We start from the raw sequence: 21,211 nt of genomic DNA on the forward strand, positions 1-21,211 counted from the left end.
TATTCTTGCAGCGACACTATACACTGTAAATAATAAGAGGCTTCACATAGTGAGAAATCCTCAATTATCATGTCATTGAATTATACCATTCTTCTGTACTCATTCAGGCAGTTTCTACTGTCTGTGAAGGAATTTAGAGAACTGTGGATTGATAGAAGCTACTTTTGAAGTTTACAAAATTCCAAACTTGATCCTGCACCCCACATCCATGCAAATCTCTTTTCAAAGTTTGACAGCTCTACTAAATAAACTCAGCTGCAAGACTGCAGCTCAGTTAGTGATACCTATGTACAGAGCTTGCGCTTTTCCTGTGCTAAAATTATATCAGAACACTACAACACATTTGCATATCTCCCACACATGTAACTTTTTGCCAGCAGTGAGAAGACGACATCAAGGCTTGGAAAACGTACCAGAGACAGAAGGAGAGGGTGGAGTTTCCTGCAGGAACACCCAGGCTGAAGTCCAGCAGCTCCCTGGGAAGGTGCTGCGTTCTACCCGCCCGGTGCCTTCGATCAGGCTCCCTCTGGCCAGTGTCAGATGTGAAACCCCACCCAGGAAACAAAAGCTTCCTATTGCTTCTCCCCTCTCTGCAGCCTCCTGGCTACTGCCAGGAAAACCAGCATCACTTCACCCTTTTTCCCTAAGAATGATTTACATCTTCCCCTTTTACTATACTCAGCCTTAGAGCTACCAGAGAATATGAGGAAAAGGAAAAAAGTCTCTGCTGGGTTACCTCCCCTAGTCTCTCCTGTACGGCTTTTCTGAAGTATTTCTAGCAGCAGCCCAGAGTGCTGCTGTTGATTTTAACCATGCAGAAGTAATACGAAATTCACATGACTACTGTCAGTTTTCCAGCCACACAAGTTTTTCAAAAACATCAATTAAAACAATCTGATCTTCCAACTTTTACCTAGGAAAGCTATGAAAAAAAATTACAAAGGCAGCGGTACCTGGGAGAAGTTTCATTTACACACTGGTGGACAGTTATTTTCAGAAAAGCTTTTCATTAAAAAATAAAAATCATGACAGCACTGAAGATTTCTGGCACTTTACTTCCTCCAAAGATGCCAATGTGGAAAAAAAGAATCTAACTGAGCCAAGTAAAAGCAAACAATAAAAAGTCACAAGAAAATACCTGACTTGCCATGAATAAAGTGTTACTAAGGTGTGAGAGTGAGTCTAAGTGATTCTGGGAGTCAGTAATGGAATCCAGTGTTATTCAAGGTATGCTACACAGCAGAAATTCTAACTTGAATGCTCAAATTATAGGGAGCCTCCAAGGCCTTTCTTCAGTATCTTTCCAGTGGCCCATTTTTACCAGTCCCACCCTACCACGACATCCCAATAAGCAGAACTCAGTTAAAATGCAAGTAGAACAAGACAATTAACCTGAAACTCAAGTCAAGTATTGTGCAGGAAAATTTGAAAACAAGCCCCTACAAGTGTGACAGTGTAACAATAACTAACAGACTAAATACAATTCCCCCCAAATCATTAATACTTGTTTGTTAATGATCATGTACGTTAGCTGCAGGGGAAGTGCCTTTGTAACATAACATGATTAAGACATAACTAGAAAAAAGTGAAATAATCAAAAATTACTTTTGTTAGTATCAAATTAGACCAAGTACATATCACATACATAGAGATAAGATCTACTCCAGGAAGCGGGCTTTTTAACACCAGCACACTTAAGATCTAAATTGCCATGGACTGTGGAATGGAAAAATGCAGAACCGCATAAAAGGCAGGCAGGCAAACCCTGCTTACAAAATAGCAGTGAGTCAGCTCCTGAGGACTGCTCTGTGACTGCTGTGAAAACAAGATGCACATTCCTTATGAGCAATCTGATTGTACAGAACCAAAACAAGCCCATCCCCTAAATATGCTGTTAATGGGGTAGAAGGCAATGCAGAAAAGGTGTCAAGAAATGTCAGTAATGCTGTTTAACCCATGCAAACTTCAGAAACATTTTCAGCCAGTGCTGATCCAAAAAGCGTTTTATTCATACACACATCTACTCACATTTGGGTCATTTAATAAGCAAGAAACACTCATATCCCTGGCCTCAGATCAGTAACAGTTTATCTTGGGGACACCTCTAACTCTAGAAAGTCCTTGAGATATTCATTTAGAGAATCACTTTCTAAAATGCCATGACCCTTTAGCTTGTCCAGTTCCATCACTGTAATCAGACTATCTAGAAAACCAAGAATAAACACCAAGGCCTTTTGTGACAAGCTGTGAAACTATTAATATTAACAGGGCATTTAATACCATAAGGAACAAAACATAACATAACTACTGCACTCATTTATTTAGAGAACACAGTTACATTTTTCCTCATTCAAAAATCCAAGATAAAAGGTGAGCTTTCATAATCTGTTCCCCTCTTAGCAAGTGCCCTTGGCTACAAGCAGCTCTCCCCCTGACCACATTATTGCTCATATTTTTGTTGCTGTTTAGGGATATCTGGGGGCTTTCTGGTCTTCTGCTCTTTTTACTGTTTTCAGATGCTATTGGTGAATGGGGCTTTTCCTGCTATATTGATTACTTACGAGAAAAAAAATACATTCAAAGAATTAACGTGGCACACATGCAGGGGAAAAAAAATCCAGAAAGTCAGCTCCATCAATATTACTTTGCTGACAACTATTAAAACAAGGTGCTGACCACTGAATATCATGCCAGCACACACTGAATAGAAGCACCCTGTCCAACCCCTCTGAAAAAACAGAAACCTGGAAACCAGCTCATTTCAGGGAAAGGATTAAAGGTTGTTTTTTCAGGTGTCCTTGCACACCAAATCCCTCTGCCAGACACTGCAGTTTATCATTGCTAAACACTTACACTGCAAAAGTACCTAGAGACCTCAAGTAGGTCAGGACCTCAGCATGTAAAGTACAAAATTGATGCATAATACTTGACAGCCCTTGCCTCATCATATTTTTCAATTTTAAGTGTTTGTCTTCCCAGTAGCACAGCTATCTGAACAACCCACACAAGGAAAAGAAACTCAATAGCACTGCAAAAAACCCATCCAAGTTCCACCACCAATGTATGAAAGTGCTGTCCAACACATAAGGAAAACAGAAGTAGCTCTGGCCCTCATTAGGACATGACACAAAGACCTGGGTGAAAGTTAAATCAAAGCAGGTTTGAGGCTTTTTAGGTTGGCATACCTCCAACTATTCTAACAAAGACAGAAGAGGCTGTTGAAATAAACTTTGTTTAATGTTTATAGATGAGAGCTCTAATTCTCATTTTCCCATCTCCTACAACCTAGACTTACCCTCTCAGTGAAGGGAATAGTTTCTCACTTGCTGCCTTCAGACTGAACCCTGGTTGAGACAGAGCAAGGGGGCAAAAGCAAATGAAAAGAAAATTTAAATGAACTGCAGGGAGTGGAACTAGTGTGCTAAACCACACATTTGCATCCCCTGAATTAGTCCCATTAAAGGTAAAAAAAATGCAATAAATCTGAAATGAAGCTTAACAAAATGATAGAGTTCTTGGCAACGTGATTATTTTAACAAGCTGACAGCCAGTAATTTCAGATTGTCTCAGTTTAAATACACATACCAGGACAGCACAATCCAGAGGAGTGGGCCAATACACTCCTGCAAAATTAGCTGAGCTTTATGTTCCATGTTCTCCCTTCTGATGCCTCCCAGCTCTGTCACCACCCACATCTGCCTTCACAAACACTCACCCAGATCCTGCACAGGTTACCTGCAGCTCTCCATCCCGTTCCCTGAGCTGAAAAGGAAAATCTAGCATTGCTGTGAACTTCGCTGCAAGTTACCACCAATCAGTGACTGCCCAAGGACTAGAGAGCACAGACACTTTGGAAAAAACAGCCTTCAGCCAAAAGGTGGTGACTTGAGAGGCGGCTGCTGGTTCTATCACAGCCCACTGCTTCTTGCACCTCAAGAAAAACCCCATGCAGCATCCCTGTTCCCAGTCCTTCCTATCTCACCCATGGCACAGGAATGTCTGCTGCTCCAGCCTCCAGCAGCACTACCAGCATCTCAGCCTGCTGGCATGGCAGGCAGCAAGTCACCAAAACACACCACCTGCCAAAAAGCAAAGCACGTGGGACTGCCAGATCCAGCTGCAAACAGGACAGCTGGACACCAGAGAGCAGCTCTGGTACAGCAACACTCCGGTGGGGTTTTGGGGGAAATAGTGGAGTGGCATTTGAGCTCTGCCTCTAAAGCCTTAAATTACAATGTTTCCTCCATAGTAAAGATTGGAAAAAACAAACCAAACCCAAACCTGCGCAGTGCTCCCCTTAACTAGCACAGAACTTCAAATCAGCACATGGCAGGGCCAGGGGGAAGGGGCTGTATGGTGTCTTCCTTTCTCAAAAATGTCTTTTCATGTAATTGTTTCTCCCCCAATGTTTCAAATATCAGTAATGTCAACAATTACTATATTCCTTAAATAATTACTTGAACTCCCCAAGAAAATTGTTTTGCAGTTTGCCTGGAAAAACATTTTACCTCAAAAAGATTCAATTTATGAGCAGGGAAAAAAAAAAAATCACTTTTTTTGCCCAGCTCCTGCAGAATGTAAGAGTTAATGGAATAGAAAAGAGACTGATGCTTTATTGATCAAAACAATTCCAATTATGTAGAGAAGACTTTTCCATGTTTCCAGTGATACACTGAGCAAAACCCACTTCATGAAATGCAGGCAGATAAGCAGAAAGTTTGGGAGCTCATTGCTCAGCAACAAAGGCCAGATTTTATATATCCAATCACCAAAGGCAGTGGAATGTTTTAATTGAAATAATAAATAGAACTAGAGAAACATTATTTATGTAAATTTTAAATTTTTCTAAAAGAGGCCCATAAAAAGCTGTGGACAGAGTAACACAATATAACAGCTAAACCACAAAAGCACTAAAATAATTGAGCAACAAAGAGCTGTTTGTTCATTATTTCCTTGCAAATCTTTCTCTCTTCCCCCATCCTTACTATCTGAGATGCAAGGCAATAATGTCACCAACATCTAATGGTATGTCCTCTTTACCATCATGTGCAAATACAGCACCACAAGTCTTGTTGGGCCCATCTAGACAAGGAAAACCTGGTGTTGAAGAGGTCAGCTTCTCCCCAGTCCAGTCTCTCCTGTGATTTCTCAGTTGCTGGGAGTGTTTCATCTCTCCTGAAACCAAATCAGGTATGGACAAGGAGAGGCAGACCTTACTGTTTGATGCTGCACCTCACTACACCGATTTAGTGCTCCAGTGTTCACTCAACCTCTGAGAGAACAAGAACTGTGATGGTGCTGCCTTCTTCAAAACAGCATCACCTACCAAAGACAACAGATAAAGCTTAAGGGAACAACATATTGAGAATCACTTCCCATCCATCCAAAAGGAACCACCTGAGATTCCAGTCAAGAGAGCAGGTAGGTATTTCAAAACAACATCATAATATGTCAAAACACACAGCTAAGAATACTGCAGCCCACTGAATTTGATACACATCCAGTACAAAACAGGTCTGTGACCACAAAACCATGCAACAAGACATGACTGCAGGGAAGGCTGAAAGAGAGCAGTGCTGCATTTTGACCCTGCTCAGACTTTTCCCTGCTATACAAGCTGGCCACAAGCCCTGCCAGGCCATCCCCTTCCTCCCCCGTGCTGTGTCGGTGCCACCGCCCGCAGCCAGGCTGGGTCAGGCTCCAGAAGGACAAGCTGGAAGCAGCTCAGCTCACTGACCCATCACTGCGAGGACTGCCTTTGGCTATCAGTAATGGACAAGTCTCCTGTCTAGGCAAAGAAATACGAGAGCAAAACCAGTGAAAAAAACACCAAAGTGGGGCTGTTCTCCAGCTATTTTCTAGTTATTTTTCAGTTTCTGTCTCTAATGATAACATTGAAAATTCTGCTGGAAGGACAGGAAGAAAGAAAAGATAAACCAACATGAAAATTGTAACATTGGAGCAAGATACACAGAAGTTCTTCTCACTGCAAAGAATTACTCAAAATGACATCTATATCTGTACTAAGGAAAACATTGCTTCTGCCTTGAGGTAGCCTTGGCAATAACACTAATGCAAGCAAAAACCATTTCACCATTTTGGAGGGAATTCCAATCAATTTAATTTATTTGTCAGTTAATAAGCTTCTAACTACTGCTTCTGGTATTGAAACACATGCAGAGGAAACAGCCCTTGCTCTCCAACCCCCTCTCCATACCTGCTCCTGGCAGTGGGGCAGCAGGACCTGCAGTCATTCTGGTTTCCAGTCGAAGGTCAGCATTGCTGCTTATTATGTTCGTATAGTAAACAAACAGCTTATACAGACAAGTTGTTCTTAAAACAAATCAAAAGCACATCAAGTGAAATGTGAGCTAAAATAAGGCAGCAATGTTTCAGAATATCACTATTTCCCCTGGCACCTCGGGATGCTGCAGTTGCAGAAATTCCTCTAAAACAATTCAAGACTTAAAGCTTATGCCACCACTAAAAGGTTTCCAGACAGAAATGTTTTATAAATACACACACACACTCCATCACAGTAACCAGACCAGAACACTTGCACAGCAAAGCCCCTAGCCACACTTTAACATTTTGTTCATTGAACTGTATCAGCCAATATTTTTTTTTCATGCTTCCCAACTATGCCAGTAAAAATCTTACCGCAAAAGTCCTTCTAGTGATTGCAAAATTTTTCTGCCTGCATAAACAGTTCCTTTCATAGAACGTGGTATAAGCAGTACTAGCAAAAAAAATTCCTCTCATACCAGTAGAGGAACCTGAGAAGGAAGCAGTGAGACCAGGTAACCAAAGTGTGCAAGCAGGAAGGGTGAAAGCCAAGAAGAGCATTGCATCAGTCTAGCTTATGTGTACAGAAAAAGGCAGGAAGCAGTAACTGCCCTCACACCTCATTTGTGCCAGCAGAAACTAAACTGCAAAGTCACATCACTACTACAAGAAGTAACAGCACAAAAACACAGCACGCAGGTCAGACTGACCAACTTGACTGTGACAGACCTGGCATTTTGTTTTCTATTTGGATTTTTGTGTCACGTTTTGTGTAATGTATAATCTTGAGAAACAAACATCACCTAGAAACCCAAGCGTAAGCCATTCCATTTATGTCAAGTGGATACTAATCCTATTTTCCTGAAGAGTTCAAGTGTCAGTTGGGTTAACTGTTTCACTACTGATAAGATACTTAGCAGTTTCTTTACTAAAACCTATCTCAGAACTCCAAGCCTCTTATGAGCAAATCCATCCACATATTCCTCATCCAGGAGTAAACAACATCTCTCCACTTTTCTTAATGAGCATCCTTATAATACAGACCCATCCTGCTATGTGAAAAATACTCAATACTAAGAATAGAGAAGTGTGGGTTAGAAAACAACAAAAAAATTTAAGATCGATTCAGTACACTCTTAAAGACTTGCCTGTCTGTGTTTCCACTCAAACACAAATCTTCTCTGTATCCCCCTCTGCTTATTTTTTTTTAAACCCCAGATCTGCTGCAGGTTATCCAGCCTGCCACATCACATCAACACAGAAACCAGTTAGGCCTGGCTGCAGAATTTAGGTCAGCTCGTCTGTGGAGTACATAAGGTCTTCCACACAGCCATGAATTTCCTAGTAATGCTTCAATAATCCCTCTTCATCCTGCTATGCAGCTATTTCACTAGGAACTGCTAGCTTTCCTCTAACTCCCCAACAAAGACTCTCCACAGGAGGGATGTTTGCAAGCAAATGAGCCACTATCTCTTCCTTGGGAAGCAGGAAGCTGGTTGTTCAATCAAATAAATGCTGATTCTTATTTCCCAAGACAACCAAAAAAAGTGAAGTATTCACAATGGATGCTAGAAAAAGAGTCTATCTTTTAACCACACCAGGAAAGATATAATCAGAGCTGAAAACTACCTCTAGAACATTAGGAATAATTTTCTTAACAGATTTTAAGCTACCCTCACTGTTTCTACCTGGGTCAATAAATAAAAAAATAGCAAAAATTTGACTAATAAATTCAGACAGTCTAAGCTACAGAGGCTGGTATTTCTGGAGAGAAAGCATCACTTGATGTGAAAAAACATTGTGCCTCTTCACAGAATGCTCCCTCCAACACTGAATTGCATGCCACTGCCATCCCTGTCATTGTACAAAAGCCCACATAAGTACTAGCCCTGTTCACAAAGGATCTCTAATAGTACACAAAAATATGCTAAGTCTTTTCAAAACATGGTCTTCAGAGCAGGAGTTCCACATAAACTACAGTTACGTAAGACAAAAATCCCAAATTGAATAAAATAAATCAAAATCTCAAACTTGTCTGTCTTCACACTAGATGAACCTAACTAAATCTTCTCAAGTAAGACAATCTGAAAGATGTCAATGTATAAATAAATACCAGTTTCCAGGAATGGTTATGGACATCTCAGCAAATAAAAACCTAACAAGAAAATTGAGAGTTTGTTGTGTGTTAAAACCCATCAGTCTGCTACCTCTGTGCTCTGCAGTTCCTACATAATATACTGCTCATCAAAAGCTAGCACTGAAGTATCCCTACTAGAACAAAGAATAAAGCTGAGGAAAAATCTTTCCTCAAGACATCAAACTGCTCTTCAACATCCAGACATTTGTGAAGAGTATTCCTAGCCCATTCTTCACAACTTACATGAAGCTTGAAAACGGTATTTGCAAATCAAATACCCTTGAAAATGTGTTGCATTTGTTTATGTTCACCTCAGCTCTGTCAGAGAACTCAGACACCCATAACACCCACCCCTGCCAGGCCCACGGATGTGGCTGCCTTTACTGGGCCTCCATTGAGCCACACACGTTAACAAGACCTTCCAAAGAATGTAACTTTTTATAACTGATGATCATTCATAACTTAACTCTGCATGAAAGACCCCTTCCCACTCCTGGCTCGGTACCTGATCAGGCTGTGCTCCTCCGCCCTCCTCCTCTGGCTTCAGCAGGGCTGAGCGCTGGCTCCTGAAGGCTCCAGCAGCAGGAATACCAAACCACACTGATGATCACTTGCTCATTTTGACAAGCGCCACAGACTCCTCCTATATAAAAACAAACTCCTGTGAATCAAACTGGCCAAATAAAGTGGTCATAGTAGTGGGGGTCAGAGGAATGCCACTCTGCAAAACAGAAGACAAAGGTTACTCACATTTTTGCTGACTGTGCTTCATCTCTAGGGAAGACTAAGCACAAACTTGTTTTAATTTAGAGTAGAGGAACTACTCTAAATGAGTTGTCCTATTCTTGAAGAGCATAGATCCCAAATGAGCAATTTGTCATTTCCCACATATTTTCTTAAACATATTGGCTCATCCTAACTTAACCAAGAACACTGTTATTTCTACATCATCACCTCCCAACAGCACCACAAAAGCCAGACCAGACCCCAGTGATGTGGTAGCTGCACAGTGCACATGTTTTACGCAAACACTTGGATGACACTTCAACTACTGCATTACAGCCCTATGCCAGGCAAGCAGACCACTTTGAGTCAAATGAGCTGCTTGGAAAAATCTCAGGAAAACACCTCTATCCTCTGGGATGAATAAAATAGAGAAAAAGTGAGATTGTCTCCCTCCTTCTTCAGCCCAAAACTTCCATCAGCTAAGATCCAGCAGAGCTGCCTTCACTTCCAGAGACCCAGAGGTTCCAGACCTATGCAGAGCACACAGACAGAAAGCAACGACTCAGCAAAAAGAACAGACTCCAGCAGGTAATTCATGAATATTTATTTTACTTTGCTGCTTATTAAGTATGCCTTGTTATAAATCAAGTATTTTACAGTAATTGCCTCCAATCAACAAACACAGGGAAAGCTGCTATATAAACCAGTGTTGCTGCATATGCAAAAGGAGTCCCTTAGCAACAGGCAGGATTCTACAGGACTCTCAGTGCACAGCCTGCCACGGCCCTGCTGTGTGCCCAAGGCATTCCCAGCACTGCCAACCACAGCACCCTGTGCCAGGCTGCCAACACCAGTGCAGCAGGTGCTCACTGCAAGGGTGGCAAGCCCCAGGTACACAGGCAGCCCTCCAGAGCAGAGGATGCTCCACAGGCAGGGACAAGCAGCTGCATCCCCTGCTCCAGCCCCCAGCCCAGCAGTGCCTGTAGCAGGGCTGTTCTGCTGTAAGGGTCTGCACCCAGCACTGAGAGCAGTGCATTCACCCACTTGAGCTGCTCAAACCACTGCAGAAAAAAAGGCAAACACATCCTCCCCCCAAATCTCCCTTTAATTTTCTTCTGAGGCTTTTTCAGGGGTGGTACCCACTGGCACTCAGAGGCACACAAGAACAAGCTCTGTGTCAGGCTTTCCACTGAGATAATTTTAAAGGTCAGCAGGAACCTGCTGTTCCAGGTTTCTTCTTAACAGTAGAGACCTAGGATAAGGAGATGGGGAAAACACTGTCACATCCTCAAATAAAATATGCCTCATAGACTTTTCTTCTTGAAAGGGCTTGGAGTAGTCAACTGGTCTCAGGAGAAGTAAATCTTTTTATGCAGAACTGGAGTTTTCAGAGACTCTAGGTTTTTAAATAAATGGAGGAAAAAACCTGTGACTAGATACTTTCCAAGGGTCTAGAGCAAGCAGGCTTCAGAACAGACCTTTGGATCATACTTGAGGTCTAACAGAAAATGCTCACAGCCACGGGGCCATTCACCTTGGCTGTTCCTGTAACCCTTGTTTTTCAGGAGGTCAGGGAGCCATGTAAGAAGGGCCTGAACCAAGCTCACCATGCCCTCCAGTCCCTCCTCAGCAGCGCTCCCAAAGGCAACCAACCACTTCTGAAAGCAGCAGGCAAAGGCAGCTCCCACCTTCAAAGTAGGACTGTGCTTTTTGAGAGTGTATTTAGGGAGAGCATTTAGGGGGCCAGGAGAGGCTGAACAGCAGCACCACCACACTTGGCAAGGCATGGGAAGAACAGGACAGCTTGTCTTCAAGAACTGAACCACAATCTGAAACACTGCTGAGGTCCATCACCACCACCCTCCCCTTCCCACAACAGGCTGAGCACATGGACTGGATCATACCTAAGGAAATGTAAAGGATGACAAATGACAAAACACTTACAAATTTTTGGTTTAAAGCAAATAAAACAAAACAAAAACCCCAAAACCAATCTAAAAGCAGAACTTCTTATGTAAATCTTAACAGTGCATAAGTAGATGTTTGGGCAATGCCAAGAGCAGCGAAGGATTCTTCCCTGCAGTTCTTACCACAAAAATCCTCATGGATTTTGTTCCAAATCCCAATTGTCAAATTCTCACTTTATGCTACTTCCTTCACCTCCCTCTCCCACTTTTGAAGTGACAACCTCAATTTATTAAAACAAAGCAACATGTTTTTTACAGAAACATCTGCTTTGATACAAGAACACACACCCACTGGTACAGTCAGTGTGTGGGACTGTGGCTACGAAGGAGATCAAATAAGGAGCACATGCACCACTTCTCTCTTAACCTCGTCCCCTCTGGCACTCACTCGCTTCAATACTTTTCTTTCAGGGCCCTACAGCATAGGGAAAGACACCACATTTACATTGGGGTGTTGGCATCAGCCAGTGCCAATTTCATCTGAATCACAGCCAAGTACTTGGCACTTCAGGCATAACACATGCAACCTCCAAATGCCACGTCCTATATACAGTGGCTGCCTCCATTTGTACAGTCACTTGATCAAACATCTTTTCCATTAAGGAAAACAATACTTCTGATGCTTTTAACAGGGAAATAATCATTGTTAACAGACTGAAAAAAACCCTGAACAATTCACTTAGAACAAATCATTATGAATTCTGTAAAGAAATGAAAAGGAGGGAAGTCACAGTATTTTGGGGAAGAAGTGGATATTTTGGAATAAAAAACCCCAAACCCCAGCTAATTAAATAAGCAGTTCCAGTCATTAGAGGTTTAATTTCAGCACAGCTGAATAATTCTCAGTTCTACATATATCTCAAAGTACCCAGAAAACAGCAGACATTTGACAATCTCTTCAGTTAAAATGCCATCTTCCTCCCTTGCTGCTGCCTAAGAAAAACAGCAAACCAGCACACAGGAGAAGCGTCATGCCATCAAGACAGAAGAAAAACCTCCAGCAGAGATACCTCCTGTAGAAATACTGCCAGAAGTAGCATGTAACCGAACCAGATAAATACCAGATTTTGTTGCTATCTCCGAGTAAGTTTTGCAATTAGCTGCCGCTCATTAGTGGCCACCCTGCTACTTAACATTCCTGCTCTCTCCGTGGTATGTGCCTGGGAAAGGCATCTTGCCCACAGCAGAGGGTGGGCTGGAAGGCAGGACTTCCCCTTTCAACAGCAGTGCAAGCTCAAATTTGCTCCAGCTGGTCTTGAAACCACACTCCCCTTGGAAAGCACCTTAGGCACTGCTCCTGCTACATGGGAGCCTACAGGATCCCACTGAGACTCCCTGTAGAGCTCATTGTCCATTCTAGGCCCTGCTTTTCACATGACACCAACACCCAGCTTAATTTGAGCTCCTTGTAATTCCTCCCTTCTCTTGGTGGCCACCCCCTCTTCTCCCATCCATGAGCCAGAGGCTGTGTGCAAACTCCTCCCCACTTCCTCTCTTGTGCTGCAGACAGCAGGAACAGAGCAAAGACATCAACAAACCAAACCTTGCTGGAGAAGCAGGCAAACCTCCTCACTGCTGCAGCTCACTCAGTTTCACACAGGCAGCAGAGAGGGAGCTGCTGCTGTGCAAGCTCTGGTATCACACTCTTCAGCAGAGAGCAAACCAGAGCTAAGATTTTACAAGTTCAAACAGCAAAGGGGTAAATGATCAGACACTGAAGAAGTCTTATCATGAATGAGGTGACAGAAATCAGCAGCTATGGAGTGTGGAGGGCCACCTTCCTCTCTTCACGCACAGAAGGAACAGCAGAGAGGGGCACTCTGCTCCTCACACTGACCAGCTGCACTCTCTCTGCCTGTTTCCAGGCTGCCCTGGGCCACCGCGCACATGGACACACTGCAATCCTAAAATACAAATGAGGCACGTGCAAACCATTAGGCAAAACCAGGCTTGTGCTAATTCAGCCCGTGAGCTTCAGGCACCCATTACATTTCATGCAATTAATTTTTTTCAAATGCTTTGCTTCGAGCTAGCTCCAAACAGGGAAAACTTGGCCATTCCACTGTGAGCACAAAAGCCTTGTTTCTGGAATGAGGCACCCTCAAACAAACAGAATTCATACACTTTCCACTTGCAGGACAGCATATATAACCTCAAGCTTTTCAATATTATGTTATATTTACTCACACTTCTCTCCACGGTTTTGTTATCTCCTTTTCTTTGCCTCAATATTACTATTTTCTTTTGTATTTTTGCATGTTTCTCATGATTTTCAGGCTTTACAATCTTTTTTTTCCTGTAACTCGTGCCTCAGTGGTTTCTTTCTTTAAAATCTGTTCGGGTTAAACTGATCAATGCTAATAAAGACATTCTTAAATTCACCTTTCAATCTAAGTACATACTAAATGAACTTTCAGTAAAAATAAACATAGCATAAATACAAGTTTTAAACACTGGAAATATATTCTTGTCCAAACCTGTGCATCTTTCACTTTTCTGAATGATTATTAGCACAATTTTGTTTCTCTCAGTCCACTCCTTTTTTTTTTTCTACCTACTTTTCATTGGGACACCAACACTGGTTAAGCTCACAATTTCTGCAGCACCAACAATGTATCTGCATTCCTTCACTTCCTTGTTTCCAGAGCCAATACATCTGTTGTCAGAAGGATAGAAAAGGAGAGAAGCAAAACCATCAAACCAGTTTTTCCTTCCTCTCTATTATCAAGGCCAACAAGGCAAAACTGTGAATAAATTTAGTATGGCTTATAAACCATCAAACATTACTTAAAAAACTCAAGTGCATGAAAAATTTCTCTTCTCTTTTGTCAGTTCCTCTGCTAAAATAGGTAAGTTAGGCTTTGTTTCTTCATTTAATTAGTCAGAAAGTAAGCACATAGAAGTTTCTGTATGGCAGCCACTGAGAGGAGCCCTGTATGTGGACTCCTCAGTTTGTATTTGGAAGCACAGCCAGATTAACCGTGCAGTCTGGTGCTCCGTGCATCCTTGATGAAGGCAATTGCTAATGCATGTGGAAAGCCTGTGTAACCACAGTGGTGCCTGGAAACAAAGCAAGCCAGGGCACTACCTCTAACACTGCTCCCTCAAGTTTTAATGCACAGACTGTCAGGCCAAAGCAATTCCTATCCTCCCTTTCCATGTTCTGTACACAAACCACCATTTACAAATACGCAATATGGACCTTTTTTCCCCCCTTATTCATTGATATTTGCATTGGTTTAGTGGACAAATTTATACAGAACAACCCCAACTACATCAGCTTAACACCATGTTCCTCTGTGCAGGACTGCAAAGGCAACAAAATGTCTATTACATAACACTTCTGTATAAAATATTAATTCTCACAGAGGAAGCTCTTGAACCGAAAGGTTATTTTCAATGATTAACAAATCGGTGTTGTATAAGCTTGGTTATTTAATCAGTGTATTTGAGACAGACAATAAACCATACCTTTTATTGATAGAATGTGAAAAAAAAATCAACTTTTTATGTGCACACATCAAAATATATCCATCCCTAGCACACACAGATTCAGCAAGCCTGCACTGGGGTAATTGCAGCCATCTGCAATTTTTATACAAGTTCTCACAGCAGCTGAAAGCATGTAAGCTTCCTTTCCTTGCTATCCTGCAACAGATGAAAACCAGGTAAATATTCAGACATCATATTCATATACACATCCTGTGCACTGGTTCTGTCCTTAAAGCTATAATCTCAGGTTGGAAAATCACTGCAGCAAGAGTAAAGTGCTTCAAAATTTTTTCCATACAAGAAAATCCCAGCTTTTAACAGGCATGTTGGTATCTGTGCAATTGGCCAGACTTGAAAACATTATAGGTGTGGCAGCCCTGGCTTCTGCAGGACCCAAGGGCAATCAGGAATACCTTTTCTAAAGAAACTATCTCAATGCTGACTTGCAAAGAATGAAGTTCAAGAGAGGGAAAAACAGACAACCTGTATCTTGGCTGTGACTTTGTAGCCATTAGGTTGCATGAGGACAGGCAGAAGCCTGTCTCACTGCTTCATCAGGACTATGAAGAACCTTCATGTAAGGGTTTTTTTCCTTTCTCTGTGGATCTTTACATAATGAAGGCAGTGAGGGGGCTCATCCTGAGCACCACTGTATCCAGCAGATGGTCTCATCATATTTACCAGCTCCATGTCAGTGTCACAGGTAAGACATCTAAAAGAGCAACAGACGCTTTAGTCTGCCTTATCCATGGTCTAACCATGCAGGGGAAATCATCAGGAGATACAACTCAGAAAAATCCTGATCAAATGAATAGAGAGCTTTTGAAACTCCAGTTTGAGAACTGTGCATTTGTTTTCCAAAATTTATAAGCACAGCAAACAGTTTGAAGAGACATCTGATAGGAAAAGGTAAAAACACCCTTTAATTACGTGTAGTGGCCATTCCTTAGGTCTGAGAAATCTTCCACTGCAATTCTCTGGTCTTCAAAGTAGACCATCATAAGCCAGAACACCTGAGATGCCTAACTTTTGACAAGAAGACCATATACAGAGGAGTTTTGGGGTTTTTTTTTAAACACTAACAAAGAGTAAGGCAAATCACAAGAATCAGACTATTTCTTATTTTACTGATCACACAATACAAAAAGCAAGACTATGAAGAATAAACACAAATGCTATCCTCACTCACTGCTGGATGCCACATGCTTTCAGCCTTGTTATTTCTTTCTACTTCTTAATCAGAGTTACCTTTAACAAAAAAGGGCCTCCAAAAAGAAAAAATATCTGAGCAACAACCATCTTTCCTCCTCCCTAAGGGTGGCTGTATTTTACACTACGATTGCTTCTCAAGTCTTGAATGTCGCAATTACTTCAGTCTCGGAACAAATCACTTCTGAGGAAAGAGCTCAAGTGGAAAGAAGGAAAATTAGTTTTGAGGCTACATGAACAATATGGTTTTGTATCCTGATTTATACTTGAAGAGGGAGAAGAAGAAAACTAAGGTATTTCTTTTAAACAAGTTAGAACAAACGAGTCCTTGGCGCAGCCATACTCACTTCCCATACTACAGCCTGCCTCCAAGTGTTGGGCAAAAGTGGCATTTTGCTGGCTGGATTTCTAGAAAACAAGCTTTCTCCTTCCAAGGATATCTCCTTCAATATTCTGGCAGCTGCTACATGAATGTCTTTTAACTTCTCTTCCTGTCCTTTTCCTGAAGGGGGACAAGAACCTGTTCTCGCTACTGCCGAAGAGAATAGAGAAACAAATGAAAAGAGTTTCAATTCTTTTAATTAAATAAATTTGTGGTAAGAGAAAGATTGAAGCAGTGTCAGTTAAAATTAATGATGTTGAAATTAGTATTACTGACGGCATTAGGTGCCAACTTGACTCGTGACGCACTTTTCTTTTTCACATGCCAAAACCAAGATGATTCTCAAGAAGTTAAACACTAGAAATCCTGGCTTTGTTCTTTCCTAAATTTGTTTGTAATCTCTGAGGGGAGAAACTGTTTGGCAAGCAATTGGTACCTATTCTTTGTTATATGGTTAAAAGAAAATTGTACTCAATTTGCTCCAACCAAAAGGTCTTGAGCCAAAACCATCCCCAACACAAGCAAGTCAAAAAACGTAGCTCAAAGTGTTCTCAAGGTTAGAAGTACAGGACAGCCTTGAAACGCTAATTACAACTGCTTTCACAAAACATAATGCTGGTAACTGCTAGAGAACTGCATTTCACAAACACCTTTCTTCATATCTCAGTCTTGTGTGGACCCACAGCAGCTCATCATCACAGCCAAGAATAAAAGCAGGTAGATTCCAAGATCAAGCAGCACTAGCGTGACCCCAGAGAGCCTCGTGCATGCATGTGGACTCATGAAACTATACATAGGTGGAAAATTAGTCATGGACACAAGTCTTTGCATGGTGAAGTCCACAGACTTTTCACTGCTTGTTTAAAAAACATGCTTAAAATGTCAGTTATGCAAAAGCACAGGCAAGTCTTTACCTAAATGTAAAGTTTCTGGGGAAAAATATTTCCATTTTTCTTAACACAGCAATAGCTTTTTCTTTTTAGGTTGGTTAGGATATAATCTCCGCAACACAAGAGACAACAAATAAACAAATAAAACAGAAAGAAAAAATAAACACAAAAGGAGAACTGTGCAGCACTATTTCAATGCTAGCAAGAAATGGAAGAATTCAAATAGCAGAAACTGAAGTAACAGGTTTTGTTCTTTCCACGTAATGTTACTGTGCTATTATATGTAACATCTAAGTACAAAAATTGCTAATTGTGTTTTATGATATTTAGGGACCTACAGCAACTTCGTTAATTGGAAGATAAAAACTGCTTTTTTGAAGGGAAATTAAAACCTTCAGAGTTCATTATTTTGTAAAATACTTACACTGGAACTCCCTTTTTTTTCTTTTTTTTTAATCCAGTTGAGAAACTTGTTTACTGAGTTCCCTTATGTTCCCCCACTTGTGACTCAGGGTATTCTCAGCAAATCAGCCTTCAGCAGCCCCACAGAGATGAAGTGCTGTAAGCCTCAGGACACTAACCCAGCGGTCACAGCCCCTGTACCTGTGGCCAAGCTCCCCTCTGGCTCTGAGGGCTGCAGCACAAGGCACAGGGAGAGGCTGGGCTGAGGTGCTGAGCCAGCACTCTGCCAACCCTCACAACGCAGCACAAGCAGGAGCTGACACAGCCACTGGTGCCATCAGAGAACACAGAGAAGGAAGAAACTCAGCTTGCCTACGGGGCCTGATTCAAAACCCACTTACTGCCACTGGCTTTAACACACTCTGAATGGGACCTCAATACACAGAAGAAATGGGAAAACCTAGAGAATTTAAAAGAACCAACTTCAACGCAGGAAACTTCCCTTATAAAACTGCACCACACCACAACATGCATAGCTGCAAGTGCTTTTGACCACAGGGACGGACGTACCCTTTTCTCCACTAGCCTTTATTCTCTTATCCTTTTGTCACTGGCAGGACTTATTGCAAGTCCAGCACAAGCAGCATTAGCTTTTTTCCTCCCTATCCAGGCACGTAGTCAAGAAAAGTGTCCATAAACAGGAGGCAGAGCTGTGGTATCTCTGTACCACCACTTATGTACTGCCACACAAAAGACAGAGGCAACAGGCACAAAGGGCTAAGAAAGAACTGGAGTACAAGAGCTACATTTCAGGTGTACAGCTATGTGTTAGTACAATGTTCACTAGTTAATCTTTCCAGGGCAAGCACCCAGGTGCTTTCACTCTCTCTGCATTGTTATTATAGAGGTTAGCTCCTATTAATAATTACCTTCCTCTGACAGCAGCACAAAGTCTTTCTTCATTGCTGGTACTGCTGGTTAGAATTCCTTTTACAGATCTCAACACACTGGACAGATTACCATGCCCTCAAGGATGTCAAGACTGGTAGATATATCTGTTGTGCATACCTGGATCTTACAAAACAAATGACAGCTTAATGCTGCTTCCTTCCCTGCATAACATCACACAGCTGTTGTAAAGTTTTAATATTTTGTGTTGAAGTCATCACAATTACAAAAAACAGAATCTATTTAGTATCCCCTGCTATTATGTGCAAGGAAACAGACAGAACAAACAGACAAGCATTTCTGACACTAAGCAAGGTACAAGCAAATCACCAAGTGAGTTTACTATAAAGGCAATGCCTGCATAGAATAGCTACAGAAGCATATTCCTAGGTCAGGACCTTATAAATCAGTTTCAACTAACAATAAAAGGTTTACAGGGCATTTGTAATGCACAAAGAATGAATAGGATCCTGGCTCCAAGTAAGGCTTGGTGAATTAATTTAAAGATGGCAATCAAGAGCAAATAACACAACACTAACCTTACCCTAAGTTTGAAGAAAGATGGTTTCCTTTGTCTCCAGGAAGAGGTGAAGGGAAAAAAACAAAACAAAACACCACCACAAAAAACAAGAAACAAGACAGAAATAACGGAAAAAAAAAAAAAACAAAACAGAGAAAGGGACTTAGCTACCCCATCTGGCATGAGAGTGCTTTTTTGATAGCTCGGAGCTGTGGGTTTAAAAATCTCAGCCCTGTTCAAGCAAATTTCTCCCATCCTAAAGCCCTCTCTCCCAAACAAGCGGTCATTGTCACTCCCCACCTTCAGTTTTACAGGCAGAAAACACTATCCTTTCCTATCACGGTGACAGACATAATGCTGAAAAAACACCAGATACTTCCCTGTAGTGTTAGGGGATTGCTTTAAAGCTGTAAGTGGCAAAGCTTATGAGCAGCAGGTACCCCAAAGAGCTCTCTGCACCAGCAGCTAAGTCAAGTAAAACATCACTTTCAGCACCACCATTACAGGAAGTACTGCTAAGACTTATCCACCAAACAACACCACCACCACTACCGTCCTCCATTTTCAAGTCTGAGTAACCGATCTCATGGCTCCTACACACTGGGAACATGCAGAGGAGAAAGTGCCACGGGCTGCAGGCGTGCAGGAAACGCAGAGCCTGAATCCCCCCAGTGACCGCAGACCAGCTCCCCTAAAGGATGCTGGGCAAGTCACAAGCCTTCTGCGCCTGAATTCGTATTTGTTTGAGAGCAGCAGCAGCACTTGTGGCGGGGAGGGGAATGCAGGTTGCAATACAGGAGCTGCTGTGCCAAGCTCAGGGATCCTAAAGGAGCGGGAGTCGGTATTGCCACGTACTGGGGAGCAGGGGAAGGGAGGAGACGCGCCTCGAAAAAAACAGAGATGGTTATCTGACAAGGGCTGGTTCTGCCCTGAAGATGTGCTTTACTGACTGGCTTGGGCCCCTTTAATCTGCGTGCGCTGGAACACGACGCACAGCTGACCCCATACAAAACCCGCACAGCTGCCGGCCCCCAGAGGGGCCGGATCCAACCCCACTGGCCTCGAAAGGGGCTCGCAGTTCCAGCCGCATTCCCCAGCACCACGCCGCACTCCCAGCCCCGCTCTCGCCGCCGGCCCCCCGCTCATGAGGGCCCATCCTGCGTGGATGCGCATCCCGCGGGAGAGCAGCGCGACGAGCGCAGCCGGCCCCGGGGTCCCGCCGAGGCACACCGGGCTGGCAGCAGCACCGGCGAACCGGCCCAGGCCGGTCTGCGCGCAGAAAAAGATAAAGAGGAGCTGAGGGAAGGCGCGAGGAGGGAGCGGCGGGGGTGCCGGTGAGGATGCCGCCCCCTCCCCACGGCCCCTCCGCCGCCTGCCCGACCGCCTCCCGCCGGCCCCGCGCACGCCTCACCTCAGGGACGGCTCTGCGGGCTGCGGACCCCGAGAGCCGCCCGGCCGAGCAGAGCCGAGCCGTGCGTTCGGCGGGGGCGCAGAGCTTCTCAGCGGCGGTCAGTCCCACGGAGCTGCCATGCGGGCGGGCAGAGGCGGGGCGGGCTCGGCTCCTAGCAGCGTCCTGCAGCGCGCACCCGCATGGCTCGGCGTGCGGACAGCACCGGCTGCCGGCGGCGGCGGGGCCGGCGGGGCGGCGGCCAATGGCTCCCGCGGCGCCGCGCATGTGAGGGCCGGGCCGGGCCGGCCCCGCCCGCTCGCCCCCCGCGCAGCCGCCGCGCTCAGGTGCCGCGGGCCGGGACCACCGGGGCTGGGCGGGGGCGCTGGAAGTGTTCGCGGTGCGCAGGTACATGGAACGTAGTGCGTGAGCCAAATAAAGCAGCGACAAGTTCACATTGCGTGGCTTCATTATTAAAATATTATCATGGGGAAGGAGGGAAGTTATTTCATTTGTCTGTCTTGAGCCGTTGAGGGAACCAAAAAGTCGAAGGCAGCTTTAGCTGGGGCGGGGGCGGCACCGCTGGGATCGCACGGACGGATCCCTCCACGGCGATTCCAGAGGCTGAACACAGGACACCGAGGAAGAAGCCGAACTGACTCCGATCCTCACCCCGAAATCCGCTAGAACATTTTTTTCCTCCTTTAACTGAAAAGCCACCGATATCCTTAAATATTTCTTAAACACTGAACTGACACGTGACCAGACATGCGGGTCTTTTTAACTAGATGTAATCTCTTGCCTTTGAAAGTATATTGGTCTTGATGAAGAATGGAATTAAAAATTAAAAAAAAAAAAACGAGCTT

General features: G+C 43.5%; 1 protein-coding gene across 3 annotated transcripts in view; it reads right to left on the minus strand.

Moving 5' to 3' along the window:
• Positions 1 to 21,211, minus strand: part of LRRC8D (leucine rich repeat containing 8 VRAC subunit D) — a 59,397-nt gene that overhangs the window by 31,880 nt on the left and 6,306 nt on the right. The window contains exons 1-2 of one of the 3 annotated variants that reach the window (XM_064719868.1): positions 20,370 to 20,640; positions 8,928 to 9,065 (exon numbers count right to left, since the gene is read on the minus strand). The gene's annotated coding sequence lies outside the window, so the exon portion shown is untranslated. Of the gene's footprint in view, positions 1 to 8,927; positions 9,066 to 20,369; positions 20,643 to 21,211 lie in introns of those variants that run through there. The other 2 variants (XM_064719869.1, XM_064719870.1) reach the window with 2 other exon arrangements.

This window comes from Zonotrichia leucophrys, chromosome 8 (assembly GCF_028769735.1).
Source record: "Zonotrichia leucophrys gambelii isolate GWCS_2022_RI chromosome 8, RI_Zleu_2.0, whole genome shotgun sequence".
NCBI lineage: Eukaryota > Metazoa > Chordata > Aves > Passeriformes > Passerellidae > Zonotrichia > Zonotrichia leucophrys.